This window comes from Ranitomeya variabilis, chromosome 3, assembly GCF_051348905.1.
Source record: "Ranitomeya variabilis isolate aRanVar5 chromosome 3, aRanVar5.hap1, whole genome shotgun sequence".
NCBI classification, from domain to species: Eukaryota; Metazoa; Chordata; class Amphibia; order Anura; family Dendrobatidae; genus Ranitomeya; species Ranitomeya variabilis.
The window spans coordinates 611,035,488-611,050,254 of NC_135234.1; the positions used below are offsets into that span (position 1 = coordinate 611,035,488).

Here is a 14,767-nt window from a genome sequence, read left to right on the forward strand (position 1 = left end):
ATGCAGCTTTTGGACAAAATTTTGGTGTCATTTTGATGCATTTTTGTGTTTGGAATATTTTTTCTTCAATTGATTCAGTGAATAAAATGTAGCACATTTTTAAAATCAGAACGCCTCAATAGTTGACATGTTTTTTTCCATTTTAAACAACAGCAGTGTGTCATGCAGTAAAGGCATGCTTTCCTGTTGAAATTACGAAGAAGCTCATCCAGACACTGATTCTGGTCCAAAATCTACATGAAAAAACACTTCAGGATTAACAAAACACTGTGTGAACGTACTCAAATGTTAAAAGGGAATATGTCAGTAGCATCAACCCCCCTAAGTCATCTATATGAGCATATAGGTCATCGGAAGCTGAATAAAATTATATCATGGTATCTGTGATCCGAGGTTATATTCCAGAGAAATTCTTGTTTTTCTGATATGTAAATGAATAGTTAAGGTCTATGGGACGGACACTGATCTGCAGGAGAATCTGCCTCTGGAGATTATTTTAAATATAAGGTGGAGTTCCCAGAGTAAGAAATGTAATGGTTAGCAGTGTGATGTGTAATGGCCGCTCTCTGTTCTCACTGCAGAGCTGTGTGTGATTATACCTGACACATCTGCAGGTTCCCCTCAGCTTCAGCTTCCATCTCACAGGCAATACAGCAGAGCTGTGAGAGCTGCAGCAAATGTGTTTGTAAGTTGACAAAGTTTAGTTCCATTATTTCGTGTTAGTTACATGCCTTACACTGGTAATGCCCCCTTTCATTTATAATAAGCCTTGGAGGTAGATTCTCATGCAGATCAATGTCCGGCCCATAGCCTGGAACAGCTCATTTAGATATAAGAAAAACTTGGAAATTCTCTGTAAAAAGACAACAGATTGAAAATAGCAAGGTATCATTTCAGTCAGCTTCCTATGACCTGTGTGCTCATATAGACAGCTTAGGAAGGTTGATCCTACTAACAAATTCCCTTTTAAGGGTTTGCTCACACCACTGAATACATCGGCTGATTGCAATTCAATGGGGCAGTGCTGACGCACAATTTATTTTTCCACTGACTGAGTTGGTCAGCGAAAAAACTGCATCATGCTGGTATTTCACTTTGAAATCAGATGCCACTCACCCACTCAAGTTTATGAGTGTGTGGAAAACAACAGTCGACACTCGGATGACTGCAGTCCAATTTCCACTGACTCACAGAATGGAGGAGGAGACATTTTGTTCTCCATCTTCTCTTCACAGTGCGCTCCGATACTCTAATCCAAGAGAATCAGATGACACTATGCATTGCTAACACTTGGATCAGACTCTGATCAAGAGTGTAATTTGCATAATTGTCCCGAATGGGAGACTCTACAGCGGTCTGACCATAGCCTAAATGCTTAACTACAATGAAATGAGTAGTAGAGTACTCCATAGGTAAAAGTTGGGAAATATCAAAAAGAAATGTGTTTTTACAAATAATTTTTTTTTAAGATACCAAAGAATTTTAACAGAAATTGTAGCCAAAATAGCCATAATGTGTTGAATTTGGGCTGGGTCATCAACCACCTCTCTACCTGTTGCAGGTTATTAACTAGTGATGAGAGAGTGTACTCGTTGCTCGGGTTTTCCCGAGCAGACTCGGGTGACCTCTGAGTATATATGACTGCTCGGAGATTTAGTTTTCATCCCGGCAGCTGAATGATTTACAGCTACTAGCCTGCTTGATTACATGTGGGGATTCCCTAGCAACCAGTCATCTCCTACATGTACTGAACCTGGGTAGTAGCTGTAAATCATTCAGCTGCCGAGATGAAAACTAAATCTACGAGCAGTCAAATACTCGGAGGTCACCTGAGCGTGCTCGGAAAAACCCGAGCAACGAATACACTCGTTCATCACTATCATTAATCCCTTCATGACATTGCAATTTTCTGTTTTTGCACTTTCGTTTTTTGCTCCCCTTCATCCCAAAGCCATAACTTTTTAGGTTATGTGAGGTCTTGTTTTTTGAGGGACAAGTTGTAATTTTAACCCCTTTCTAACATTGGACGTACTATTCCGTCCATGTGGGGTGGGGCCCTACTTCCCATGAACGGAATAGTACGTCCAGCGCGATCAGCCGCGCTCATAGGGGGAGCGAGGCCAAGTGTCAGCTGACTATCGCAGCAGACATCTGGCACTATGTGCCAGGAGCGGTCACGGACCACTCCTGGCACATTAACCACCGGCACACTGCGATCAAAGAAGATCGCAGCGTTCCGGCGGCACAGGGAAGCATCGCGCAGGGAGGGGGTTCCCTGCGTGCTTGCCTGAGACCTACCTCCTCCTGTCTCCTACCACCTCCTCCCTGCAGGCCCGGATCCAAAATGGCCACGGGGGGCCTTCCGGGTCCTGCAGGGAGGTGGCTTTGAAGCGCCTGCTCAGAGCAGGCACCGGGAAGCCTCCCTGTAGTGCCTGTGTGATCACTGATCTGACACAGTGCACTGCAAAGTGTCAGATCAGCGATCTGTCACTATAATGTGATGTCCCCCCTGGGGCAACGTAAAAAAGTAAAAAAAAAAAAATATTCACTTGTGTAAAAAAAACAAAAAAAAATTCCTAAATAAAGAAAAAAAAATATATATATATATTGCTTCAATAAATACATTTTTTTATCTAAAAAGAAAAAAAGTACACATATTTAGTATCGCCGCGTCCGAGACGACCCGACCTATAAAACTGTCCCACTAGTTAACGCCTTCAGTGAACACCGTAAAAAAGGGCAAAAAACGACGCTTTATTATCATACCGCCAAACAAAAAGTGGAATAACACGCGATCAAAAAGACCGATATAAATAACCATGGTACTGCTGAAAACATCTTATCCTGCAAAAAACGAGCAACCATACGTCATCAACGAAAAAATAAAAAAAGTTATAGTCCTCAGAATAAAGTGATGTAAAAATTATTATTTATTTTTTTTTTTTTACACAAAATTTTTATCGTATAAAAGCGCCAAAACATTAAAAAAATGATATAAATGAGGTATCGCTGTAATTGTTCTGACCCGAAGAATAAAACTGCTTTATCAATTTTACCAAACTCAGAACGGTATAAGCACCCCCTCAAGAGAAATTCATGAATAGCTGGTTTTTGTTCATTCTACCTCACAAAAATCGGAATAAAAAGCGATCAAAAAATGTCATGTGTTGTGAATTCCGTCTGGGCTCCCTCTGGTGGCCTTTAGCGATACTGCGGGTCTGGAGATGGGCTCAGCTGCCTCATTTCCTGCTATGCTGGTTCCTATTTAACTCCACCTGCACCTTTGTTTGTTGCCTGCTGTCGTTGTATTCAGTACTGGTTCTGATCTCTCTGGACTTCCTTGTGACCTGTCTCCATCCGGAGAAGCTAAGTCTTGCTAGTTCATGTTTGCTCATTTTTCTCTTGAAAATATGTTTCATTATATGATGAGTTCAGTCCAGCTTGCTTATATGTGATTTTTTGCTTGCTGGAAGTTCTGGGGTGCAGAGTGCGCCCCTCACATCGTGAGTCGGTGTGGGGGTTCTTGTATTTTCTGCGTGGATAGTTTTTGATAGTTTTTGTACTGACTGCACAGATCCCTTGCTATCTTCAGTCTAATTAGCGTTAGCGGGCCTCATTTGCTTAAACCTGTTTTTCATTACTACGTTTGTATTTTCCCCTTAACTCACCGTTATTATTTGTGGGGGCTGTCTAAACTTTGGGGTCATTTCTCTGAGGCAAGTGAGGCTTGGCTTTCTCTCTAGGGGTAGTTAGTTCCTCAGGCTGTGACGAGGCGTCTAGGTTTTTAGGTAACGCTCCACGGCTGCCTTTAGTTTGTTTTGGATAGGTTCAGTGTTGCGGTCAGTATAGTTTCCACATCCCCAGAGCTTGTCCTAATATTCTGGTTTACCTATCAGGTCAGTTTGGTGATCCTACCACCGGATCATAACAGTACAGCAGGCCAATAAAGAGTTAATGCATCACAAAAGAGGGATAAGAGATATCCTGAGTTCATTTTTTTTTTCTGCAGTGTGTCTTGCCTCTCTCCTCCCCTTAATCTCTGGGTGGTTCAGAATTCAGCTGCAGCTATGGACCTTCAGAGTCTGTCTTCTAGTGTGGATCATCTCACTGCTAGAGTACAAGGCATTCAGGATTATGTAGTTCGCAGTCCTATGTCAGAGCCTAAGATACCTATTACTGAGTTGTTCTCCGGAGACAGATCTAGGTTTTTGAACTTTAAAAATAATTGCAAATTATTCCTTTCTCTGAGACCTCGTTCCTCTGGTGATCCGGTTCAGCAAGTTAAAATTGTTATTTCTTTGTTGCGTAGTGACCCCCAGGATTGGGCATTCTCTCTGGCGCCAGGAGATCCTGCATTGCAAAATGTGGATGCGTTTTTTCTGGCGCTTGGAGTGCTTTATGAGGAACCTAATCTGGTAGACCAAGCAGAAAAGGTTTTGCTGGCTCTCTCCCAGGGTCAGGATGAAGCAGAGGTTTACTGTCAGAAGTTTAGGAAATGGTCTGTGCTCACTCAATGGAATGAGTGTGCCCTGGCAGCGATTTTCAGAAAGGGTCTTTCTGAAGCCATTAAGGATGTTATGGTGGGGTTCCCCATGCCTGCGGGTCTGAATGAGTCAATGTCTTTGGCCATTCAGATTGATCGGCGTTTGCGGGAGCGCAAACCAGTGCACCATCTGGCGGTATTTTCTGAGCAGAAACCTGAGTCTATGCAATGTGACAGGATTCTGACCAGAATTGAACGGCAAAATCACAGACGTCAGAATGGGTTGTGCTTTTACTGTGGTGATTCTGCTCATGTTATCTCAGATTGTTCTAAGCGCATAAAAAACTTCGCTAAGTCTGTCACCATTGGTACTGTACAACCTAAATTCATTTTGTCTGTTACTTTAATGTGCTCTCTGTCATCCTACTCAGTTATGGCTTTTGTGGATTCAGGTGCCGCCCTGAATTTGATGGATTTGTCTTTTGCCAGACGCTGTGGTTTTGTCTTGGAGCCTTTGCAATTCCCTATTCCACTAAAGGGAATTGATGCCACGCCATTGGCCAAGAATAAACCTCAGTACTGGGCTCAAATGACTATGTGCATGACTCCTGCACATCAGGAGGTGATTTGCTTTCTTGTGTTACATAATTTGCATGATGTTGTCGTGTTGGGTCTGCCATGGCTGCAGGCTCATAATCCAGTCCTGGATTGGAAAGCAATGTCTGTGTCAAGTTGGGGTTGCCAGGGGATTCATGGCGATGCTCCTTTGGTGTCAATTGCTTCTTCTACTCCTTCTGAAGTCCCTGAATTTTTGTCGGACTACCAGGATGTATTTGATGAGCCCAAGTCCAGTGCCCTACCTCCTCATAGGGATTGTGATTGCGCCATAAATTTGATTCCTGGTAGTAAGTTCCCTAAGGGACGACTTTTTAATTTGTCTGTACCAGAACATGCCGCTATGCGGAGTTATATCAAGGAGTCTTTGGAGAAGGGGCATATTCGCCCGTCCTCGTCCCCTTTGGGTGCGGGGTTCTTTTTTGTGGCCAAGAAGGATGGTTCTCTAAGACCCTGTATAGATTATCACCTTCTAAATAACATCACGGTCAAATTTCAGTATCCTTTGCCACTGTTGTCCGATCTGTTTGCTCGGATTAGGGGGGCCAGTTGGTTCACCAAGATAGATCTTCGTGGAGCGTATAATCTTGTGCCTATAAAGCAGGGCGATGAATGGAAAACAGCATTTAATATGCCCGAATGCCATTTTGAGTACTTGGTGATGCCTTTTGGGCTTTCTAATGCCCCTTCTGTGTTCCAGTCCTTCATGCACGACATCTTCCGAGAGTATCTGGATAGGTTTATGATTGTGTACCTGGATGATATTTTGGTCTTTTCTGATGATTGGGAATCTCATGTGAGGCAGGTCAGGATGGTGTTTCGGGTCCTGCGAGCCAATGCCTTGTTTGTGAAGGGCTCTAAATGTCTCTTCGGAGTCCAGAAGGTTTCCTTTTGGGGCTTTATTTTTTCTCCTTCTACCATTGAGATGGATCCAGTCAAGGTCCAGGCTATTCATGACTGGACTCAACCTACATCGATAAAAAGTCTTCAGAAGTTCTTGGGTTTTGCTAATTTTTACCGTCGCTTCATCACTAATTTTTCCAGTGTGGTTAAGCCTTTGACGGATTTGACTAAGAAGGGTTCTGATGTGACGAATTGGTCTCCTGCGGCCGTGGAGGCCTTTCAGGAGCTCAAACGTCGGTTCTCTTCGGCTCCTGTCTTGCGTCAGCCGGATGTCTCTCTACCATTCCAGGTCGAGGTTGATGCTTCTGAGATTGGAGCAGGGGCTGTCTTGTCACAGAGAAACTCTGATGGCTCTGTGATGAGGCCATGTGCTTTCTTTTCAAGAAAGTTTTCGCCTGCCGAGCGGAATTATGATGTTGGTAATCGGGAGCTGTTGGCAATCAAGTGGGCATTTGAGGAGTGGCGACATTGGCTTGAGGGAGCCAAACATCGTGTGGTGGTCTTGACTGATCACAAGAATTTGACTTATCTCGAGTCTGCTAAATGGCTAAATCCTAGACAGGCTCGATGGTCGCTGTTTTTCTCCCGTTTCAATTTCGTGGTTTCATACCTTCCGGGTTCGAAGAACGTGAAGGCTGATGCTCTTTCTAGAAGCTTTGTGCCTGACTCTCCGGGAGTTTCTGAACCGGCTGGTGTCCTCAGAGAAGGGGTGATTTTGTCTGCCATCTCCCCTGATTTACGACGGGTACTGCAGGAATTTCAGGCCAATAGACCAGATCGTTGTCCACCGGAGAGACTGTTTGTCCCGGATAGATGGACCAGTAGAGTCATTTCCGAGGTTCATTCTTCGGTGTTGGCAGGTCACCCTGGGATTTTTGGTACCAGGGATTTGGTGGCTAGGTCCTTTTGGTGGCCTTCCTTGTCGCGGGATGTGCGTTCCTTTGTGCAGTCCTGTGGGATTTGTGCTCGGGCCAAGCCTTGCTGTTCTCGTGCCAGTGGTTTGCTTTTGCCTTTGCCTGTCCCGAAGAGGCCCTGGACGCATATTTCCATGGATTTTATTTCGGATCTTCCAGTCTCTCAGAAGATGTCTGTTATTGGGTGGTTTGTGATCGTTTTTCTAAAATGGTCCATTTGGTGCCCTTGCCTAAGCTGCCTTCCTCCTCTGATTTGGTTCCACAGTTTTTTCAGAATGTGGTTCGTTTACATGGTATTTCTGAGAATATTGTGTCTGACAGAGGATCCCAGTTTGTGTCCAGATTTTGGCGGTCCTTTTGTGCTAAGATGGGCATTGAATTATCTTTTTCATCGGCCTTCCATCCTCAGACGAATGGCCAAACCGAATGTACTAATCAGACCTTGGAGACTTATCTGAGATGTTTTGTTTCTGCTGATCAGGATGACTGGGTGACTTTTTTGCCATTGGCTGAGTTCGCCCTCAATAATCGGGCTAGTTCTGCTACTTTGGTTTCGCCTTTTTTTTGCAATTCTGGTTTTCATCCTCGTTTTTCCTCGGGTCAGGTTGAGCCTTCTGACTGTCCTGGGGTGGATTCTGTGGTGGATAGGTTGCAGCAGATTTGGAACCACGTGGTGGACAATTTGACGTTGTCACAAGAGAAGGCTCAGCGCTTTGCTAACCGCCGTCGCTGTGTGGGTCCCCGACTTCGTGTGGGGGATTTGGTGTGGTTGTCTTCTCGTTATGTTCCGATGAAGGTTTCCTCTCCTAAGTTCTAGCCTCGTTTCATCGGTCCTTATAAGATTTTGGAAATCCTCAACCCTGTGTCATTTCATTTGGACCTCCCAGCATCATTTGCCATTCACAATGTGTTCCATAGGTCATTGTTGCGGAGATATGTGGTGCCTGTGGTTCCTTCTGTTGATCCTCCTGCTCCGGTCTTGGTCGAGGGAGAATTGGAGTATGTGGTGGAGAAGATCTTGGATTCTCGTGTTTCGAGACGAAGGCTTCAGTACTTAGTTAAATGGAAGGGCTATGGTCAGGAGGATAATTCCTGGGTTGTCGCCTCTGATGTCCATGCGGCCGATTTGGTTCGTGCCTTTCATTTGGCTCATCCTGATCGGCCTGGGGGCTCTGGTGAGGGTTCGGTGACCCCTCCTCAAGGGGGGAGTACTGTTGTGAATTCCGTCTGGGCTCCCTCTGGTGGCCTTTAGCGATACTGCGGGTCTGGAGATGGGCTCAGCTGCCTCATTTCCTGCTATGCTGGTTCCTATTTAACTCCACCTGCACCTTTGTTTGTTGCCTGCTGTCGTTGTATTCAGTACTGGTTCTGATCTCTCTGGACTTCCTTGTGACCTGTCTCCATCCGGAGAAGCTAAGTCTTGCTAGTTCATGTTTGCTCATTTTTCTCTTGAAAATATGTTTCATTATATGATGAGTTCAGTCCAGCTTGCTTATATGTGATTTTTTGCTTGCTGGAAGTTCTGGGGTGCAGAGTGCGCCCCTCACATCGTGAGTCGGTGTGGGGGTTCTTGTATTTTCTGCGTGGATAGTTTTTGATAGTTTTTGTACTGACCGCACAGATCCCTTGCTATCTTCAGTCTATTTAGCGTTAGCGGGCCTCATTTGCTTAAACCTATTTTTCATTACTACGTTTGTATTTTCCCCTTAACTCACCGTTATTATTTGTGGGGGCTGTCTAAACTTTGGGGTCATTTCTCTGAGGCAAGTGAGGCTTGGCTTTCTCTCTAGGGGTAGTTAGTTCCTCAGGCTGTGACGAGGCGTCTAGGTTTTTAGGTAACGCTCCACGGCTGCCTTTAGTGTGTTTTGGATAGGTTCAGTGTTGCGGTCAGTATAGTTTCCACATCCCCAGAGCTCGTCCTAATATTCTGGTTTACCTATCAGGTCAGTTTGGTGATCCTACCACCGGATCATAACAGTCATGCCCCTGAAAATGGTACCAATAAAATTGTCAACTTGTCCCGCAAACAACAAGACCTCACATGACTCTGTGGACCAAAATATGGAAAAATTATAGCTCTCAAAATGTAAAGATGCAAAAACTATTTTTTGCAATAAAAAGCTTCTTTTAGTGTGTGACGGCTGCCAATCATAAAAATCCGCTAAAAAACCCCGCTGTAAAAGTAAATCAAACCCCCCATCACCCCCTTAGTTAGGGAAAAATAATAATAAAAAAAAAAAAATGTATTTATTTCCATTTTCCCATTAGGGTTAGGGTTGGGGCTAAAGATAGGGATAGGGTTGGGGCTAAAGTTAGGGTTGGGGCTAAAGTTAGGGTTTGGATTACATTTACGGTTGGGATTATGGTTAGGGGTGTGGTTAGGATTAGGGATGTGTTTGGGTTAGGGTTTCAGTTAGAATTGGGGAGATTCCACTGTTTAGGCACATCAGGGGCTCTCCAAATGCGACATGACGTTCGATCTCAATTCCAGCCAATTCTGCATTGGAAAAGTAAAACAGTGCTCCTTCCCTTCCGAGCTCTCCCGTGCTCCCAAACAGGGGTTTACCCCAACATATGGGGTATCAGCGTACTCAGGACAAATTGGACAACAACTTTTGGGGTCCAATTTCTCCTGTTACCCTTGGGAAAAAACAAAATCGGGGGCTAACAAATAATTTGTGTGGAAAAAAAAAGGATATTTTCACGGCTCTTTGTTATAAACTGTAGGGAAACACTTGGGGGTTCAAAGTTCTCACAACACATCTAGATAAGTTCCATGAGGGGTCTAGTTTCCAATATGGGGTCACTTGTGGGGGGTTTCTACTGTTTAGGTACATAAGGGGGTCTGCAAATGCAACGTGATGCCTGCAGACCAATCCATCTAAGTCTGCAGTCCAAACGGCGCTCCTTCCCTTCCGAGCTCTTCCATGCGCCCAAACGGTGATTCCCCCCACATATGGGGTATCAGCGTACTCGGGACAAACTGGTCCAAATTCTCCCGATACCCTTGGGAAAATACAAACCTGGGGGATAAAAAATAATTTGTGTGGAAAAAAAAATGATTCTTTATTTTCCCGGCTCTGCGTTATAAACTGTAGTGAAATACTTGGGGGTTCAAAGTTCTCACAACACATCTAGATAAGTTCCTTAGGGGGTCTACTTTCCAAAATGGTGTCACTTGTGGGGGGTTTCAATGTTTAGGCACATCAGGGGCTCTCCAAACGCGACATGGCGTCCTCTCTCAATTCCAGTCAATTTTGCATTGAAAAGTCAAATGGCGCTCCTTCCCTTCTGAGCTCTGCCATGCGCCCAAACAGTGGTTTACCCCCACATATGGAGTATCAGCATTCTCGGAACAAATTGTACAACAACCTTTGGGGTCCAATTTCTCCTGTTACTCTTGGTAAAATAAAACAAATTGCAGCTAAAGTAAATTTTTTGTGAAAAAAAGTTAAATGTTCATTTTTTTAAACATTCCAAAAATTCCTGTGAAACACCTGAAGGGTTAATAAACTTCTTGAATGTGGTTTTGAGCACCTTGGGGGGTGCAGTTTTTAGAATGGTGTCACACTTGGGTAATTTCTATCATATAGACCCCTCAAAGTGACTTCAAATGTGATGTGGTCTCTAAACAAAAATGGTGTTGTAAAAATGAGAAATTGCTGGTCAACTTTTAACCCTTATAACTCCCTAACAAAAAAAAAATTTTGGTTGCAAAATTGTGCTGATGTAAAGTAGATATGTGCGAAATGTTACTTATTAAGTAATTTGTTTGACAGAACTCTGATTTAAGGGCATAAAAATTCAAAGTTGGAAAATTGCGAAATTTTCTAAATTTTCGCCAAATTTCCATTTTTTTCACAAATAAACGCAGGTAATATCAAAGGAAATTTTACCACTAACATGAAGTACAATATGTCTCGAGAAAACAACGTCAAAATCACTGGGATCCGTTGAAGCGCTCCAGAGTTATAACCTCATAAAGGGACAGTGGTCAAAATTGAAAAAATTGGCCCGGTCATTAACGTGCAAACCACCCTTGGGGGTAAAGGGGTTAAATGATTATATTGATTTTTCCATATAGTGCACTAGAAAATGGGAAAAAATGGATTTCAAGTGCGGTGAAATTGGAAAAAAAAAGCAATTCCACAATTGTTTTTTTTAGTTTTTTTATTTACCAAATTCTCTAAATAATAAAACGGACCTGCTACTATAATTCTCCAGGACATTACGAGTACGCAGATACCAAACATGTATACGTTCTTATAAAGTGGTGAAAAAAAAATATCAAAAGTTTGTCAAAAAATAAAAAAGACGCCATTTTCCTAGACTTGTAGCATTTCCATTTTACGTGATCTGTGGTTGGGTGAGGGCTTATTTTTTGTGTGCCGAGCTGATGTTTTTATTGATACCATTTTGGGGTAGATACGATGTTTTGATTGTCTGTTATTGCATTTTATTACAATGTTGCGGCAACCAGATAATTTAATTCTGGCGTTTTGATTTTTTTTTTCTCATTATGCCATTTACCGATTGGATTGTTTTTATATTTTGATCGGACATTTCTGAATGCAGCGATACCAAATATGTGTATTTTTTATTGCTTTATTTTGAATGGGTTAAAGGTGATTTTAACTTTTACATTTTTAAAAAATGTTTAATATATAAAAAACCTCTTTCTTTCGACTTTTTACTTGCTTCAGTAGTCTCCTTATGAAACTTGAAGCTGTGATTATCATCCAATCGCTTGTGCTTGAACCCTGCCTACCCGCCATTGTTAGGGGCATATGAAAGGTGATCAAATCAGCTGTCATGTGCCTGAAAAGATGCGGGCTCAGCGCCGGAGCCCGCATGGAGTGCAGGGACATGACCTATGACGTATTGATACGTCATAGGCTGTGAAGGGGTTAAGTTTTATTGTTAAAAGAAAGAAAATCTAATTTCCATGAAATCTTAAACAGAAGCTCTGCACAATGCATTGTTTTCTTTTCCAATACATATTATTTCTTGTGCGGTGTTTCTAATTGGTTGTTCCATTTGTGAATTTTTGTTGTTCTATATTACTCAGCTTTTTTCAATTATACCCGCCATTAAGAGCCCTACGGAAGATACACTTGGCAGCCCTGGTAAAGCTCGTGTTCCTGTTAATTCAGTTGGCACAGTATTCTAAAGCAACATATTGAGTAATAAAACAAAAACTAGAATTATCGTCACTAAATGAACAAATATGAATTCTGAGTAGAATTTACAAACAAACTAAACAAAACCACTCTCCTGAAAGGATAGCTATTGATATTGTTCCTCTTTAAAGTTGTGTTTTTTGTCTAACAATTTTTCCTTTTCCTTTATTGGTTCAAAAAAAAATAAAAAAGATAAAAAATCTTGAAGAAAAGTTTGGTTTCACAAAGCCCCATGCTATTTCACACAAGCATATTGCATTAACGATTTCTCATCTGTGTTTTGGCAGGACGTCCTAGCACAACTGCTAGTCATATGACTCAAATTAACTGCAGTATATGTGATTTTGATGCATCTGGTTTAGGCCATGAGTCCCATGGTTGGGCCAGTTGTGACCATCACAGTGATGAGAAAACATGGCCGCTTTATGGTTGAGTGAAAAGGCCCTTCTAGTTTCTTCTAGCTTTCTAAAAAAAAAAAAAAAAAGTGAAAGCAAGCATCAAACACTGCCCCAAACTGCAAGCTGCTCCGTTAGAACCTAAGTTGAAAAATACCCAACAGGAAAATTAAGTTGCGGGTTGCCGTCAAGTGTAGGCTAAGGTTTCCATCAGTTTACGGAGTCATTTATTTATGAATATCTGTCATTGTATAGTACAGACCAAAAGTTTGGACACATCTTCTCAGTTAAAGATTTTTCTGTATTTTCATGACTATGAAAATTGTACATTCACACTGAAGGCATCAAAACTATAAATTAAAACATCTGGAATTATATACTTAACAAAAAAGTGTGAAACAGCTGAAAATATGTCTTATATTCTAGGTTCTTCAAAGTAGCCACCTTTTGCTTTGATAACTGCTTTGCACACTCCTGGCATTCTCTTGATGAGCTTCAAAAGACTTTTGGTCTGTACTGTATATATTGAGTCAAACATTGGCATACCTTATTACATTTTTAAGTCCATACTTTTTGCCCCCCTTTCTGTCTTCTCATGCCACCGTTTTTACTTTTGGATTTTATTTTCTGTGATATATTTTCCTAATAAAGATTATACAGAGTGGACCATTTATATAGATACACCTAAATAAAATGGGAATGGTTGGTGATATGTTTTTTCATGACATATTGTACTTCATGTTAGTGGTAAAATTTATTCGATAAGACTTGCGTTTATTTATGAAAAAACGAAACCCTAACCCCAAAACATACCCAACCCAACCTTAACCCTAACACAACCCTAACCCGAGCTCTAACCTCAACCCTAACCCCAAAGAATGGAAAAAAATAAGTGTTTTATTTTATTAATTTTACCTAGCTAAGGGAGTGGCAATGGGGGGCTTGATTTACTATTTTTTTTTATTTTTATCACTGTGATAGGGTCTATCACAGTGATCAAAAGAACCAATAGGAAAAATGTTTTATTGTTGCTGGGTACCAGCAGGTAGACCTCGGCGGGCGCACTACTCATGTGCCCGCCATTTCCTTCCAGGAAGATTACGTGAAGGGCCGGGGGATGGAGCAGGAGGCTCCAGGGTTGGCGGAGGTATTGGGGGGACTCAGGGGACCCAATTTCTCTATCCTCTGGTATACTAGGTCATTTTAGAGGAGAGAGAAACGAATGAAAAAAAATCTGACTTTTTTTGTGTGATCATGTGACGGGGGATGGTATCCCTTATCATGTTCTTCGGGGTCTCAGCTACCTCCTATAGCACAGACCCCGGAGATTTTCCGACGCTGGGGGGCACTATACACTTATTTCTCAGCGCCGTTAAAAAGCGGCACTGAGGAATAAGTACCCTTCACTACAGCCGTGAAAAGGTTTATTGACGTTAAATGATCACCGACTGGCAAACATGGCGCTGATTGGTGGTCATTTTACATGGAGCATTGCCTATTGTAAATGCACCTTTAGAATATAGTTCATGTTTTTCCACTTTTAATGTAAATTACTCATAAATACATTATAAAACAGTGTACAGAGTTGACCATACACTTTAAATAAGAGTTCTTATGTTCCCACAAAGCAACCCATACATGATGACAGGTAAAACAACTCACAAAAAAATTATGTTAGAAAAGCAGGAGGATGCTATTAAATGGTGCCACTAGAGAAATTTAGCTGTGTTTGCAAGTCTATATTAATGATCAATATGCCTGTCATTACACGGGTAGGAAATATTGGGAAAACTTATAACTATTACAAAGCTAGAAAGACAGACCAGATGTGGTAGATATGTGGACTAAAATTTGATCTAAATTTTTTTTATAAGTTTCATAACCAAAAACATTTATGCATTTTTTTTTTACAACACAACATGCTGTTGAGCAACTATTTAAGGCTACTTTCACACTTGCGTTTTTACGCTTCCGTCACAATCCGTCGTTTTGGGCAAAAAACGGATCCTGCAAATGTGCCTGCAGGATGTGTTTTTTGCCCATAGACTTGTATTGCCGACAGATCGCAATGTATGGCCACACGTCGTGTCTGTCGTGCACTGGATCCGTCGTGTTTTGGCGGCCCGTCAGCACGAAAAAACGTTCAATGTAACTTTTTTTTGTACGTCGCGTCCGCCATTTCCTACTGCGCATGCGTGGCCGGAACTCCGCCCCCTCCTCCCCGGACGTCAGAATGGGCAGCGGATGCGTTGAAAACCTGCATCCGCTGCCCACGTC

The 14,767-nt window shown here is 42.3% G+C and overlaps 1 protein-coding gene across 8 annotated transcripts in view; it reads right to left on the reverse strand.

Moving 5' to 3' along the window:
- ENOX1 (ecto-NOX disulfide-thiol exchanger 1) overlaps positions 1–14,767 on the reverse strand; it is a 768,733-nt gene that overhangs the window by 51,557 nt on the left and 702,409 nt on the right. The gene's annotated exons all lie outside the window — the stretch shown is intronic.